General features: G+C 39.3%; 1 protein-coding gene across 3 annotated transcripts in view; it reads left to right on the top strand.

Annotated features, from left to right (window-relative positions):
- LOC101825750 (cadherin-related family member 3) overlaps positions 1-17356 on the top strand; it is a 98471-nt gene that overhangs the window by 30251 nt on the left and 50864 nt on the right. The window lies entirely within an intron of this gene.

The raw sequence follows: 17356 nt of genomic DNA, 5'->3' as shown, positions 1-17356 counted from the left end.
CCTAACCCTCAGGTACTTTTAAAGAAAAGATGTTGAGATACTCCACTTCATTTTTAGGAATCTTGGCTGCACATACTGTAGAGAAGCAAGCCCACCTTCTTGAGATTAATGTGTGTTTCAAAACCTTAGGTCTTATCCCCAGGCTTCGTAATACCCCAGAGAGGGAAAACTTTACCAATGGAGGTCACCTACCACTTTTGCTTTGCTATTTTAACTGTAGAACTGTGGAAATGCCACTGCCTGCTTTATCTTCTCTTGTATGACTCTCATAATCAAATATTATAAAGAATATGAAAGTGGTTTTTAAAAGTGAAACATTTTGTAAATGGCAGGATTTATAATACTGTTTTAATTTTTGATGCCATATGAAATGATTATGGAATTAAGCCAGGATGTTTTTGGCTAATGGGTTGACAAGCAAGAATAGCATGTTTTAATTTTAATGTTGTATCTCTTTTCCAAACTGGCTAAAAAATGAGAGGCTTGTTCATGTTGATACTGTATTTTCAACATTTGCAAATAACTGGATTCTTCTTCAAGGTAACTGCGTCTTACAAAATTTTATTTATGCAGTAGATGGCCACTCACATCTGGCATAGTGTCCACATGGCTTTTAAAATTACAATGGAACACTATGGTTGTCAAGATCCCCCCCCCCACATTTGCCTCTTCCTCCTCCCAAGCACAATTCCACCTCCAGAATGGGACTAGAAAGGTCACAGTCTGCTTTACAACATGCAATTAAACAACCTAATCATGCATATTGCTCCAAATTAACACGTTCCAGATTATAGTATTAAATCTAGTACCTAGCAACTGCAGGCACATAGGAATCAGATAGCATGCAGCAATTGCTTCCTCAGGGTTCTTCATGATAGCTCACCACAATGTTAACATTCTAATATAGAACCTGCGACAGTCCAGTAGGTTTTAGTTGTGACTCTAACATGCAATCCAAATCTTTTACTAGTCAGTTAACACAAGCAATTAATTTCAAATGATGGACTCCCGGTTGCTTGCTCATTCAGATTATACACTTCTGGTCCTGGCCCTATACTTTTCTTAGAAGAGGATTGATTCCTGGAACACATTTGGAAGGCCCCATGTAATGTTCTTTGTGAATTTTACCAAACATGGAATGCCATTTCAGTAGTGATACAGGCTGTGGAAACTTCCATTTAGACACACTCCTACACACATCCTCTGACACAGTAGATTAGACCAGATGTGTTATTTAAATACTATGACTGGATAGTTCAATTGTTTAAATCTTATATAGACTCAGATATAAACTTGCTCTAATGTGGAGAAGAGCTTGTCGCTCTTCTGATAGTGATGATGTATCATGATAGTAAATGTATCATGACAGCATGTGTTTTTATGATTGAGTCACCATCATATCCTTAAAGTAGATACTGTCATTTGCCATGCTATAACCTAGTGAATCAATAGCAAAAGCACGTGCCTTTAATTTATAGATAGTGTCATTTGCTTAAGCAGGAAGTTGTAGAGTTAATTCAACTCCAAGCCCGTCTGTCCTTAAATCTTGTTTGCTAGTCCTCTTAACAGTTTCCATAGTGTGTTTCCTAAGGCATGGATTCTATCACATGTACTCCAAGAGAAATGAAAGATCACATGACCTCAGGATCTTAGAAATGTCATCCACATATCTTTTTAAAACTTATAATGTGCAATATATATTAAATACTCACAGAAATTGTCTAGGGGAGGTTTGTTTAATAAGGTTTATTTTAATATTTGTCAATAGTACCTACAAATGTATCATTGTTAACATGTTGTATAATGTTATTAGCATTTCATGGAGTATAAAGTTTATATTATGTCTTAGTCTAAAAAGATGAAAGATAAAATTTTGGGTGAGGATATTGTTTACAGACCAAGGCTGTGTTTCATCCACATATAGGCTCGCCTGAACTTCAAGACTTGGCTTCTCCCTGCTGTGCCACCAATGCCTAGGGTATATATTAGGACATCTGACATTGTGGTGCAGTAGGTATTCTCAGACATAAAAAATGTGAGACCAATCATCTTTATAAATGAAGAAAATCTGAACAAAAAGAAATCTAATGGTTTTCTTGGGCTCATCCAAGTATACTGCTACCTTAACACCTGGAGGGACTAGGAAAACCATTTAATCACAGTTTAGCTCAGCCTACCTGGAGCAGAAGGTCAGAGCCTGTAGGAAGGCTCATAGTAATTATTAGAGGCTGAGTGTGAATTCACATGAGAGTGGAAAACTGGGAGCAGTCTTAGGCAGGAATACACTCTCAAGGATCTTAAGTCAAGTAACTCCACTGGATTTTCGCAGTGCCTACCCAAGAAAGAACACCTTGTGTACCTAACAGAGTGAAAAGGGATTATCGTGAAAAAAGAAAACCCTCAAGCCCTTGTCCATGCAAAGCTTATCTCTCCAGATGAGAGAAGGGAGATTTTGATGGAGTTTTTCCCATCTAAAATATACATGCATATTCATATATGTTTATGTATGTACATGCATGAATATGCACATACTTCTATACATATTCAAGCTTTAGAAACCCAAACATGAAGAAATGATGGTGTCTAAAAGATCCCTCACCATACCTATAGAAGAGTAAACATAAAAATTACAGCAGACTTCCTATTCAAATCAATGCAAGTAAAGAAAAATGGAAATGGAGTATTTTAAAAGTTTTAGGCAAAAATATAACAAATAAGAATTTTCTATCCAGTTAAAATTATATGAAGTTGTGAAGTTGAATACAGTAAAATATACTGATATGGAATATACTTATTATAAAATGCATATATCCATCTTAATTTTTTAAAGGTAGAAATGACATCTTAATATGAAAGCAGAATTCTCTGCTAACACATCTACTTTTCACAAAGTGCCAGAGAATTTCTGTACATGGAAGTTCATTAGGAAGCAAGAAATGACATACATCAGAAACATAAATCTGTATATTTCTTCTCATAAGAGAAGAAGCAAATGGAAAATGTAAGCATTTTCTATTTTTCATTGACATATGATACATTTGATAGTAGCAAGTTTCTGAGTGCTTATAGCATATGGAAAGTAAAATAAAAGATGATACCCCATCCTGCAGAAGGGAAGAATTATGAATGCTCAGTTATAAGTTGCCTGCACCACCTATAAAGTGATACAGTGTTATTTATAGCTGCATGTAGGTTAGTTGAAATGTATATTAGAAACACAGAGGAAACAACTTAAAAATCTTGTAGCTGATACATTATGGGAGAAAATAAAATAATACAAAATACTCAGTGAAAACAATAAGGGAGAAAAGGAGCAACCATAACTCATAGAAAACAATTATGACAATTTTAGATATTTGACTAACTTAAAAATTCAAAGAAATTGTCAAGGCGAACTGAGCGAACAAGGCTCAACTATCTATTGTCTACATGAAACCTATTTTAAATACAAAAGCTCACGCTGGTTAAAAGCAAAAGGATAGAGAAACGATACACCTTTCTAAACCGAGCCAGGGGAAAGATGGAGATGCTGTACTAATAAAGCTATGTTCATTAGAACAAGCCAAGGATGTCTTGATTTCATCAGGGTATGATTAAAAGTTGCCATAGAGAACATTCTTCCTGTATCACATTCACATGGCTAGGGGTGTCAGATGGTGATAGTTGTTGGATATCACTAGATAATCTCTGCAGAGATGATCTAGATGTCTTACTGGCTTTCCTCAGCTCTACTGTGATAGTCTATACCACATACCATCCTCACCACACAAACCTCCACCACCTCAGCCCATGAGGTCTTATCTTCCCCAGAAATATAGTAGTGGTAGTACTGCTATTGGGGATTAGCATGTGTCTTTCTTGGTTATTATATTCAAATTTGTTGAAATTCTATTCTGCTTTCGAAGAAATCTGTTTTAGAACAATATAAATGCTTTGGAATAAGAAATGGGAGATAGACTACCTTATTCAACATTTATTGGATCAGTGCCCTTCTTAATGGTGAAATCAATATATGACTAAAGGGTAACTCTCTAATATGTGTTGCCTAGTGTGTATGGGAACAGTCAATGAGCACCGGGTGAAATAGTTCAGAATTTCAGATGATAAGAGATGAGAGTGGCTGGAGCACAGAAAGAATGACATTGGAATGTGTTACAAGCAAGAAGGTAGATACACGTAGTTACTATAACAAAAATTATGTTTTATTATGCCGACGGTCATCACACTAGGTTCCTAACTACTGTCCTAAGTCTATCACCTACCTCTCCAAGGCTGCTCACCTATGTGATCACATGCCTTAACTGAAGGTCAGGTTCTGCCTCTAACAGAAGCCTCTGATTGGAGGGTCAGGATTCTGGGGAGACTCTCCTGCTTCAGGGCAGATCACGGTGGCATTTCCCCAGATGTGAGAGCAGAGCATTGCTCTTGGTGTCTGATTACAAACTGTCAATCGGTGTCATGGGGTCTAGGACTACATCTGGTTATCTTGAGTGAGTGATGTACTGGGTTCTGGTTATTGGTGCAGGCTTGGGTGTAGTGAAGATCCTGACTAAGCTATTTTACATGTCTAAAAGACATGTTTACTATATTCATTACAGACTGTGATGGGGCTTTTGCCATAAACACTATTCAGCTAACTAAGGGTATGCAGATTAAGTGATAAGTGTCAGGATATAGATATTAGAGTTTATGGTGGTGTTCTGTATACTTTTATTTTCTTCCAGATATTAGGAAGTAATCTGCTAAACATGAGTTCTGATGACGTATTGGGGAGACATAAAAGTCTCAAAGAAGCAATACTTTCTGAGAATTTCATTTAAAAAAAAGAGTCATTCCATATTCCATGATTGCTAAAAGTCTCCTTCTATGGCCTCATTATTTTTGTCTCTTTGCTAACTGTGATGACTTAATGTAGCCTGCAGATTATATGTGGAAATAAACAATATTTTCTGTTCAATCAAGTGTATTGACTGAAAGCTGACAATGATCAGATTTTAAGGGGAAGTGATATTTGGAAATTCTAAGGGGCATAATTAGTGATGGAATCATCAAAAGACTCAACAATTATACTGTAGCCAAGCATTTAATTATGGGCCTGAAGATTTTAATTGCACACTTCTATTTTATAACACAGCTGTAAAACAAACATTAAAGGGGAGAAAAAGATGAGTCTGTTACATTAGAAACTAGAATATGTAAATTTTTGCTTTACAATTCTGCTTTGAATGGATTGTTTTAAAGTGTAATTATTTTGGAAGAACATGAGGTCCATATCCTTTGAATAGCATCTACATTTTCAAATTTTCTGTTTCACCAATAGGGGAAAACATATACCAAATAGGTCAAATGTAGTAAGCTGTTGTAAGTATGATGTCATATCATTTCCATTCATGCATTTCTGTCAAAATTAGTAAACAGGAATTTCTTTCTTAAATATACCTTAGACATTTGGATACTATATTAGGACCCTTGTGGTTGCAATTCACAGAAAACTTGACACAAATGAGATCTGTGGCTGCAACCCCTGGAATGGTCATACAGACTGGGGTTCAAGCACAGTGACTTCAAGTTTGCATGTTAACAAGGTGATGCTCACTCCAGATCTGGTGAACTTAGTTTGTCTTGTCCTCTTTAGAAATAGCTGATGGATGGCAAGTTGTGGTGGCACATACCTTAATCCTCATACTTTGTAGACAGGCAGGCAAATCTCTGTGATCTGGGCCAGCCTGGTTTAAAGAATGAGTTTCAGGACAGCTAGAGCTATACAGAGAAACCCTGTCTTGAAAAAAAATGAAGAGAGAGAGAGAGAGAGAGAGAGAGAGAGAGAGAGAGAGAGAGAGAAAGAAAGAGAAAGAAAGAGAGAGAGAGAGAGACAGAGAGAGAGAGAGAGAGAGAGAGAGAGAGAGAGAGAGAGAGAGAGAGAGAGAGAGAGAGAGAGAGAGAGAGAGAGAGAGAGTTAATGGTGGGAACCAAAGCCTAAGAACCTGATAACGGGCTGACCCGTGGAAACTTCTCCCCCAAGATCTCAGGATATCATCATGAATTTAATTGGCCCATGAACTCATCATTTGCCAATCAATGTGGCAAGACAGATACAATATAATCATTGACTGAGCCCTAGGTTACATGCTTTACCTTGTGATTTATGGGACTTGAACTAGAAAGCCACCAGGACTAAAAAACGAGGGAAGACCATTTAGCAAAAAGCTCATGTGGGAGTTAATAAAATGAAGGCACTCCTATCTACACCAAAAGATCCTCATTATAGTGAGGTTTTCTTCAGAACTTTCAATATTGGCAGACAATCTAAGCTTAAGTTTATTCTAAATACTTTGTTAGTTGAGCATTGTTCCAGATTTCGCCTCTACATGTACCGGCCTCTGACTCTGAATACCTCCGGGCAGAATACTTTTGGACATAACAGCCCCAGGCTCCTATGTTATAGTTAAGACTATAAATACACCAAGATATATCACACCCTGAGCTCACAGTCTGCCAAAACTGGCATAACACTATTAGGGCCAGGTTCTGTGCTGCCAGTGACTTTGAATTGTTGGGATGAACTTGTGGTTCAAGGTAGCTGCAACCAGCTACAAGTTTTTCAAGCTGGAATGGAAGTCTGATATACTAAGGCTGCATGTCTTCTGTTGGCTCTGGAGCTGTTTCAGATGCTTCACTGGTGTGCCTGAAGATGGACAATTAGGATCTTCTTAGTGTTAGATTTCACCAGCCCAGCATTAGGTTCCAGATTCAAATTCTGTGTTTAATTCCTAGTCTTCTAGCAAGAAGGGTCTGAAACCATGCTTTGCTGCTCAAGGTTTGGGTAGTGTTGGATTGCAGTCCTTTGTAGGCTAGGATGAAGTTCAGCTCTGTCATACCCGTGTCTCACCGTTGTGCTGCTTTGCAGTGTTAGAAATATGATGGGTCCATGGTGCCAGTATCACTGACTAACTGTAAGGTCAAAACACTAGTCTTCTCTACCAAGGCTAGCTTTCAGGGTAGTTCCAGAGTCCCCTCTGTTATCCACTGAGGTCTAATGATGAAAGGTGGAAATAGTTCTTCGCCATCATCACTGTGATGGACCTGTTGCTGGGATTCTAAGCCCTGGGTTTCTCCCTCCTTCTGAAAGTGCTTTCCCCACAGTGGGCTATTTGGAATAGAGGAGTGAGGTGACCAACACTTGAATTTCCTGCTTTCAATAGTTCTTTCCTTAAGCTATATGGGAGCAAGTACCATGGCCCCTCAATTCATGAAGACTCCTCTCATGAAGAGAGTTTGTTGTGTCTGCAGAGTATGTGAGAGGGTCTTAGTGGTCATCTTGTTTTCTTTCTCGATGCTGTCAGGATTGATCCACCCATCATCAGCAGCAAAATCTTGCTTTATTTTGCTCTGAATAGAAAACTTCATTTATAATTTTAAACTTTCAAACTCTTCATTATTTTCACATTGACAAATATTAAAGTTATTGTTAAGATCTGGTCACAGTGACTGAAGTCTGTGGTTTCATTGCTTTACTAGAGCATCTGGAATTCAAAGGCAGTCTAGGCCATATTAACAAGCCCCTGCTTCAAAAGAAAAAAGAATGAAACATAGAACCCAAAGAAAACAACCCTTGAACTGTCACTTACTCTTCAGAAATGACTAGAGAATAGAAATGATTAGAAACTTTTGCCTTTTAGTCTGGGGGCACTGCATCACAGAGAAATCGTTTTTTCCTGCCTTTTCATAGCCCTAACTACATATTGTCAATTGAGAAATGTCTTTCATGAAGTTACCAGCACCATAAAAGCAGAGATTTAGTGCACCTTGTTGTTGCCAGTATCTTGGTGTGCTTAAATAAAATATCAGAAAAGGCCTTAAAATTAAATAGTTTTCAATGTTTTGATATCAACCATAACTTTCAAAACTTTTGAAAAGATACCTACTGCAAAACAGTTAGTACACTTCCGAATCCTCTTCAAGTTTTTATTGCACAGGTAGCTATGAAATGTCTGTCCTGAATACACTAGTCTAGGTGCCGAGACTGTACAATTAAGTACAATGTTTATAAGACTTTTTTCTCTTTTTATTAATTTATTTTTCACATTCCGTTATAACACTTTTAAATGCACGAGCTTCACAGTCTAGAGAAGAAAACCGACAGCAATCAAACTGCAAATAAACTTTATCTGCAGTGAGTGCTGTGGGGTTGTGGTGAATCGAAAAGGGACGGAAGAGGAGGCAACAGTGAATGCAGTTTTCTAACGGTGCCCAAGGACACAGACGCACAGCTTGGGCAGAAGAAGGCAGCCGAAGCCCCGAAGCAGCAGCAGCTTAGCACTGCTCAGACACTGGAAACACAGCAATATGACTGTACAGTAAGGGGTGAGTGACAGAAAGCTGATGATGAGGAATTAGGAATCAGTTTACCAGGAGCCCTTTAAAATACAAGTAAGGACTTCATATTCTCTGACTGGTGTGGGATTCCATTTGCATAGGGGGTACGTAGTATAATTTACATAGGAAATATCAAAAAAGCTTCTGTATGAATAAAAAAGAACTATACACGACAAAAATACAAATTGGGAGAACCGTTTGAGGTGACAGCAATAATATCACAGGGAGAGAGGATGAGGACTTAGCCTAGGATATTGACAGTTAAAGTGGTAGAAAATTACTTGATTTTATATATTTTCCCAATATTTTACTACGAAAATTTAGAACACACAGAAAAATTACAAAATTGAAGAATTATATAACCCCACCATGTAGCAGTCCACCCAATCCTAGTTTTTCTGTCTGTATGTCCATCTGTCTATCTTTTTCTCATTCTCTTGCTTCCCTTATATAGGTCAAGTCTCTAGAGCAATGCAAGGGCTCAGCACGCAACTCCTTTACCTATTGGCTAGTGTGTGTGTGTGTGCGTGTGTGTGTGCGTGTGTGTGTGTGTGTGTGTGTGTGTAAGCATAGATACGTGCATGCATTCCACAGTGCATATGTCAGAGGTCAGAGGACAATTTCTGGAAGTTCTTTCTTTCTTCCATGTGGATTTCAGGGATCAAATTGAGGCTGACACACTTAGTGTCAAGCATCTTCATCTACTGAGCCTGCTTCCTCCCTTTTATTTGGTGACGTACAGTCTGTTTCCTCCTTTTTATTTAGTGAAGTACTTCGCCCTTTAAATGGTGCTGCTTACATTTAGGGTGGGTTGTTCATTATCAATTAACCTAGTCTCTAAACTTATCACAGACATGCCTAGACATGGTTTTCCTGGCAATTCTAAATGCCAAACCGATAGTCAAGATGAACCATCTCACCAAGTAATTTTACACAGTGGAGTAGTGGGAATGAAAGTATAACTGGGAACACACTAAGGGAAGAAAGTAGAAACAACCAGCAGAAACAATTTTCAAATAATTTCCCTAAGATGTAGAGTCAAGAAAAGGGACATTAGCAGGAAAAGGTGGAGCCAAGAGAAACTTTTATGTTTGGAAAAAACGAGAACTATTATCATGTTCTATGCTGAAGGAGATAATCCAGGAAAGGGGAGAGAAAAATAATACCTCAGGTGAGGATAATTGCTAGAGTGGGGGCTGTGGCAATGGACAAAGGCATCCAGGTGGGAGAGGGGGAGCTGTATGAAAGCATAGCCAAAGGGCACAGGCACAGAAATTTTCCTAAATGCTAGTGGCGCTTCCTCTTTCTCGCTAATTTAAGACTTAGTTATTGGGTGCTAACAAGTGCCAGACAATCTTGTATAAACAGAACGTACACACCAAAGGAAGAAGATATATACTCCATGTTCTCGGAGGTAACTCAACAGCAGAAGGAGCCACTGTCTTCTCCAGTATGCCAGTGCTTCCAAGTGCTGCAAAGGGAAGGAGCTAAGCGGACCACAGAGAACTGGCTCACAGTTCTAAAGATGATAACTTAAAATAGATTTTGCTTCATTTTGTTTTGTGAATTCCTTCAGAACTCCTTCCATTTGCAAAAGGCCAGAGGGTGGAGAGACAGAGATGTGGTGCTAGGAAATGCTGGAACTTTGAAGACTGTAAAGACATCCAAGTAAGAGGGAATCCTTCAGGTCTATGGAGTAATGGAAAGATGAACATTCAGTCTGATGAAAGAATGAATTCCCTGATGAAAGACTGAATTCTCGAGGGCACACTGGGGAGTTCTGGTGGATGAGTTGTGTTGAACAATTGTTGTAGTGATGAGGACTGAATCAGTGACTGATGCATGTGTGATGAAACATGACTTGATGATCATTTGAGAGGGGGTGCATGTACAGAGTCTGCACTGATTCTTGTGCTTTGAATGGATCTTGGAAAATTTAGATAGACAGCCATTGCCATTGAGAAAAGAACCAGGGAACCCATGTTGTTGGGAGTTATGAGTGTCTTGGGAACTCCTTCAGAACTGCTTTTATATGTGTTAAGAGAGAGAAGATGTGGGGGAAAGAACAACTACCTCAACGGTTACTATGTAGGAATTTATAATTTAAGATTAACCATAGGAAAATGGATATTTGGTAATGACTTACTTGTACAAACCAACATTCCACAAGACAAAACAAAATGAACAAAAATATTTTGATGTTTACTTGGAAGGCGCTTACCTACACAAATCTGCTCACTTATGAAAAAGAAACCCAATGCCAATCAACATAGTGTTTTGGATACTTTTCTATTTTTGATATAAAATACTGAATGGCTTTATTGTAGCTTACAGTTCCATGAGTTTAGAATCCTCCCTGTGTGAAGGAATGGCATGGTAGCAAGAACAGGGAGCTGACTGATTATATTTTATCCAAGTACAGGGACTAGGTCGAGGGTCTAAAACCCTAACCTCTCAGTGATGTTCCACCTCCTAAAGATTCCATAACCCCCTTCAACCAGTGTCACAACTGGGGACTGCGTGGTCAAATAGATGAGCATATGGCGGGCATTTATCATTCAGATTATGCCATACATAGGAAAGAAATGACTTGCTTACACCTCCTTGACTTGTGGCAGTGTAGACATATCAATAATCTTGCAATGTTGATTGGCTATATTTGTGTATCAATAATCTTGCAATGTTGATTGGCTGTGCTTGTGTTTTTATGTTACAGATGTAGGCACTGGCCTTGTTTTCCATGATAGACTTTCAGGAAATGGTTTATAAGATCACTGGGAAAATTAATTTTTAAGTTTCACCCAGTACCTAATGACATTTTAGAACATTGTTTCCTATGATACAAAGATATTGGGGGGGTTAAGTGGAGGGAGACAATAGAGTCATATAATAAAGTATTCCTAAGTTCTGATATGTGATGAAATATTTAGTTTAAGACTATAATAGCCAAATGAATTTGAGAATGGAGACAATTATCTGAATTATTCAAGCAAAAATACAATTTTGCTTGAAATAACTGTGTGATTGGGGAAAAGTGGTTTTAGGAAAAGCTTTAATTATCTAGAAAAACATCTTTAATTCTCCACATGAAAGGCAGATGATTGGAGAAAGCCATAATCATGTTCTTAATACATTTTTGGCTCAGTATTTACTTCACAGTTGCACATCTTGCAACATCCTCCACAAGATGGCAGTTTGTAACATATTATAGCCAGCAGTTGTACCATTGCTTAATGTCATTTTGTAATAAGCTATAAACACTAAACAGTCACACAATAAATTAATACCAGCTTGTCTTACTAATTGCAAATGTATAGATTCTAATGATGTTTTCTATGAATTAAGGCTTTTATCTTATAAAGACACAGTTGCCCGAGTGAAGGAAAATGAGAATTTGGCAATGATGTACTCACATAAAAGTGTAATAATAATTTAAGTCTATTCATACAAGGCAAATGAAGATCCACTGCTGATTGGCCCATCTAAAGTCACACTGTATAGGAGGAGGCCCAAGAAGATGAGACAAGCAAAAATATTCAACACCCATGTTTAAAAGAAGTTTTATAAGACTAAAAATTAAAACATGATAATTACTTCTGGGATAATTTATTTCATTATTTTAAGGTATCCCTGAAGACATTCTTTGGGACAACTAAGGAATAGTATAATACTTTAATAATTGCAACAGCAGGCTCAAGTGGGATGCGTTCAACAAACATAAATGCCAAATCTCTTTCTTAGACCAATGGGATCCAAACCTCTGGCAGTGATCACAGACATATGTACTGTAAGGATCTCCCTAGGGATTCTAATGGCAGTTTGCACATAAACATACCCCTATTTTATTTTATTATGTCTTTTCACTTGCTGGCAGGAGGTATCACTAGTTGAATATGACACTCCTTCCACTTGGGCTCAACTTTTTATCTATACAATGCTTCAGGTGTCCCTGTCTTAGGTTTTTTTTCTTGTTGCCATGACAAAATACTCTGGCAAAAGTAACTTAAGGGAGAGAGGGTTTGTTTTAGCTTATGGCTCCAGGTTACCATTCATCACAGCAGGGAAGTCAAGAGAAGAGTAAATGCATGCATACTGCCTCTCAGTTCTGTGTTTCCACTAATATATCCCAGGGTTCCATGCACAAGGAATGGTACCACCCACAGTGGGTGGATCTTTCCACCCCAATTAATAAAATCAAGGCATGTTTAGAGGCTCATATCTCAAGTGAGTCCTAGATTCTGACAAGTTGGCGATTAACACTAATTATTACAGTACAAGCAATTTAGAGTTAAAACAAAACCTTTACCCCTTTGTAGCTACTAGAGAACATGGGACAGAATTAAATGTTAATCACATATGAAGTAATTGGTTTCAAAATATAATTGCTAACCCTGCTTTCTAGTCGAATTTTTGCGTCTATAACAAAGGAAGTTTCAAGGACTGTAGTGGACCATAACTGGGCTCTTTCTGACCCCCTTTTTTTTTGATACAACTCACTCTCTGATCCCAATAGGATTTAGCTTCTTATAGTTAGAAGAAAGATGTTTCTGAGGTATTTTTGTGGTTTTGACAGCAGAAAGAACCCGGAAATTCACATCTCCCTGGGCTAACCCTTCACTCTGGACAAATTTCACTTTTTCTTTCTTAGATAGGGACAGTACCAAGCACACTGAAAAGTATCAGGCTGGTTTGCCTCCAGAGGCCTCTGAGCTCTCACTTGGGCTTGGGCCCCCTCCCTTTCCTTCTGCTTCAGTTTCTAGCATGTTACATCACTTGCATACTCATTTCTGTCTCAGGATCTGTTTCTGGGGAACCCCTAAGATGCACACCAATCTAGTACACATCAGAAAACTATTGCTTTTGTTTATAAACTGTGTACTTCAGAGGAAATAAAATGATGCCTGTAAAACCTCAAGACTTTCAAGAGTAAACAGAACCCCTGTTTCAGAAAGTGCTTAGGGAAGACAGGCAAGGAGGCACACATGTTCAGTGGCCATGCTCAGTAGACTGAGGCAAGAAGATCCCAAGTTCAAAAAGATCCCAGATTCAGAAATACTTCCGTGGGTTAGTCTGCCAAATGTGCCATAGCATATCCAAACATCTGCACATTCTAAATTTACATGGTTTGTGGTTTGTATTAATTTGGACTTTCTACTTTCTGGCTTTGTGTCTCTAGGCAAGTCTTCCAATCTTTCTATAACTTAGTTTCTTAATTATAAAACAATTATTAGTAGTACCTATCTCAGGGTTATAATGATGATTAAGCTAGATGATAAATATGGAAGGTTAGCTTAATATGTCTAATTTGTGACCTTGGGGATACAGGGATCCCAGCAGACATGACTGAGGCCCAACACATTTGTAGAACACACTGTCATGTCACCACATCAACTGATTACTTGGCAGAGGTTACTTGGTGGGGGTTGCCCTTCTGTATGCTGTGAATATATGTTTCTCTTATTGGTTGATGAATAAATGCTGATTGGCCAGTAACCAGGCAGGGAGTGTAGGTGGGACTACCAGACTATGAGATTTCTTGGAAGAGGAACACAGAGAGTAAGTCTCATGAGAGACGCCATGTAGCTACTAAGAAAGCAAGAGGCCTTCCTGTTCCTCCACATCCTACTCTCTCTTCCACTTCTCCCCCTCTCTATTTCCCAGGTCCCCCTCCCCCTCCCCTTCTCCGTGTTCCCCATCTGTTCAGAGGATCTTGCCTCATTTCTCTTCTCTTGGGTACCATGTATATCTTTTAGGTTCTTTCCCGTTTCCCAGACTCTCTGTCAGTGGAAGTGCAGACTGGCACTCTCCTGATCCATGTTTAAAATCCATATATGAGTGAGTACATACCATGTTTGTCTTTTTGTGACTGGGTTACCTCACTCAGGATGGTTTCTTCTAGTGCTATCCATTTACCTGCAAATTTCAAGATTCCATTGTTTTTTTCTGCTGAGTAATACTCCATTGTGTAAATGTACCACATTTTCTCTATCCACTGTTCAGTTGAGGGGCATCTAGGTTGCTTCCAGGTTCTGGCTATTACAAATAATGCTGCTATGAACATAGTGAAGCAGATGCCCTTGTTGTATGAATTTGCCTCCTTTGGATATATGCCTAAGAGTGGAATTGCTGGGTCTTGTGGTAGATTGATTCCCATTTTCCTGAGGAATCTCCATACTGCTTTCCAAAGTGGCTGTATGAGTTGGCACTCCCACCAGCAGTGGAGGAGTGTTCCCCTCTCTCCACATCCTCTCCAGCATAAATTGTCTTCAGTGTTTTTGATTTTAGCCATTCTGACAGGAGTAAGATGGTATCTCAGAGTTGTTTTGATTTGCATTTCCCTGATGGCTAAGGATGTTGAGCACTTTCTTAAGTGTCTCTTGGCCATTTTAGCCTCCTCTATTGAGAATTCTCTGTTTAGTTCTGTACCCCACCTTTTGATTGGATCCTTTGGTGTTTTGGAGACTTGCTTCTTGAGTTCTTTGTAAATTTTGGAGATTAGCCCTCTGTCAGATGTGGGGTCAGTGAATATCTTTTCCCATTCTGTGGACTGCCTTTCTGTCTTGTTGACTGTGTCCTTTGCCTTACAGAAGCTTTTTAGCTTCATGAGGTCCCATTTGTTAATTGTCAATCTCAGTGTCTGTGCCACTGGTGTTATGTTCAGGAAGTGGTCTCCTGTACCAACTCATTGAAGAGTATCTCCCACTTTCTCTTCTAAAAGTTTCAATGTGGCTGGATTTATGTTGAGATCTTTGATCCATTTGGACTTAAGTTTTGTACAAGGTGATAAACATGGATCTATCTGCAGTCTTCTGCATACCAGTACCCAGTTATGCCAGCACCATTTGTTGAAGATGCTTTCTTTTTTCCATTGTATAGTTTTAGCTACTTTGTCAAAAATCAAGTGTTCATAGATGTGTGGGTTAAAATCAGGGTTTTCAATTTGGTTCCATTGGTCTACTTGCCTATTTTTGTGCCAATACCAAGCTGTTTTCAGGACTATAGCTCTATAATAGAGCTTGAAATCAGGTATGGTGATGCCTCCTGAAGTTCCTTTATTGTATAGGGTTGTTTTGGCTATCCTGGGCCTTTTGTTTTTCCATAAAAAGTTGATTAATGTTCTTTCCAGGTCTGTGAAGAATTGTGCTGGAATTTTGATAGGGATTGCATTGAATCTGTAGACTGCTTTTGGCAAGATTGACATTTTTATTATGTTGATCCTACCAAGGGAATCATAGGTTAGAAGACAGATCAGGCACCATTGTGACCTCTAGTGATCTAAACGGAAGACACTAATTGGCAAGCTAAGCAATAGTGTAGAGACCACCTTGAATGCCTATTCCTGATAGTGAACTTGATGTCTATAACCATCCTGGAGCCTTCATCCAGTGACTGATGGAAGCAGAGGCAAACACCCACAGTTAAATACTGAACAGAACCCAAGGAATCAAGCGACAGAGAGAGAAGAGCGAAGAGCAAATTGGCAAAGAATGGGCTGGCAAAACCAGCAGAGACAGCTGATCTGAACAGGGGAGAGCTCTTGGACCCCAGACTGACAGTTGGGAGGCCAGCATGGGACTGATCCAGACCCCCTGAATGTGAGAGTCAATGAGGAGGCCTGGGCTACCTATGGGGTCCTGAGCAGTGGATCAGTGTTTATCCCTGGAAACTAACAGACATCGTGTGTCCATAACACAAAGAGGGTTGCCCTCTCTGCCTGGACTCTTAGGGAAGTGCTTGGACCCTACCCTCAATGAAATGATGGATTCTAGATATCCCCTATGTGGAAGGAATTGGCAATAGGGTGGGAGGATGGGGGGGGATGGGGGGTGTGGGAGGAGGGGAGGGAGAGGGAACTGGGATTGACATGTAAAACAAGCTATTTAAAATAAAAAAATAAAAAAAAGAAAGCAAGAGGCTTGGGCATCACTGTTAAGACTACGTGATGATACATAGATTAATAGAAATGGATTAATAATGAAGAGAGAGCTAACAAATATGAAGCCTGAGCTGTTGGCCAAACAGCTTATAATTAATGTAAGCCTTCATGTGTTTATTCGGGACTAAATGGCTGTGAATCTGGGCAGGACAGAAAATGCATCTACAGTTAGTCCATAAATGTTAGCCAACATAAACATTGTTTCAGGAAAATAATAATCTTGGTTTTCCTCCTCTATTTGCTTATTTTTATTGTTTGAGACTCTTTTTTTTTTATTTATTTATTTTTCAGTTTAAATTTAGATAAGAACCAAGGTTGCTTCACAAGTCAGTTCCAGGTCCCTCTCCCTTTCCCTCCCCTCCTCGCATGCCCTCCCCCAAACCCCCCCATTATCCCCTCATTTCCCCAGGGAGGGTGAGGCCCTCCATGGGGGTGTCCATAGTCTGTCATTTCATATAGGGCAGGGCCTAGACCCTTCCCCAAGAGTTCAGGGTGAGAGTGCACCTCACATTGTTGGATGGGAGTCCAAAGTCCGTGTGTATACTCGGGATGGGTACTGATCTGTTGCCCAAGGCTCAATAGATTACCTAGGCCTCCTCACTGACACTCACATGCCTGGGATTCAAGAGTTAACCTTTGTCAGGTCAGCTGTTTCTTGGGGTTAAACCAGCCCAGTCTTAATCCCTTTGGTCATCAGTCCTCCCTCTCTGTTACTGGCTTTCTTGAGTTCAGCTCAGTGCTTGGACGTGGGAGTCTGCCTCTTCTTCGATCAGCCACTAAATGAAGTTTCTGTTTCCCAGACTCTCTTGCCATGGGATTGTAGGCTGGCACTCCCCAAATCTATGTCTAAAATCCATATATGAGAGAGTACATGCCATGTTTCTCTTTTTGTGACTGGGTTACCTCACTCAGGATGGTTTCTTCTAGTGTCATCCATTTGCCTGCGAATCTCAGGGTTCCATTGTTTTTTTCTGCTGAATAGTACTCCATTGTGTAAATGTACCACATTTTCTCTATCCACTCTTTGGTTGAGGGACATCTAGG

Source organism: Mesocricetus auratus, unplaced genomic scaffold (genome assembly GCF_017639785.1).
Source record: "Mesocricetus auratus isolate SY011 unplaced genomic scaffold, BCM_Maur_2.0 Super-Scaffold_100006, whole genome shotgun sequence".
Lineage (NCBI taxonomy): Eukaryota > Metazoa > Chordata > Mammalia > Rodentia > Cricetidae > Mesocricetus > Mesocricetus auratus.
The sequence above is the reverse complement of the archived record's forward strand: the minus strand, read 5'-3'. Positions and strand labels throughout refer to the sequence as shown.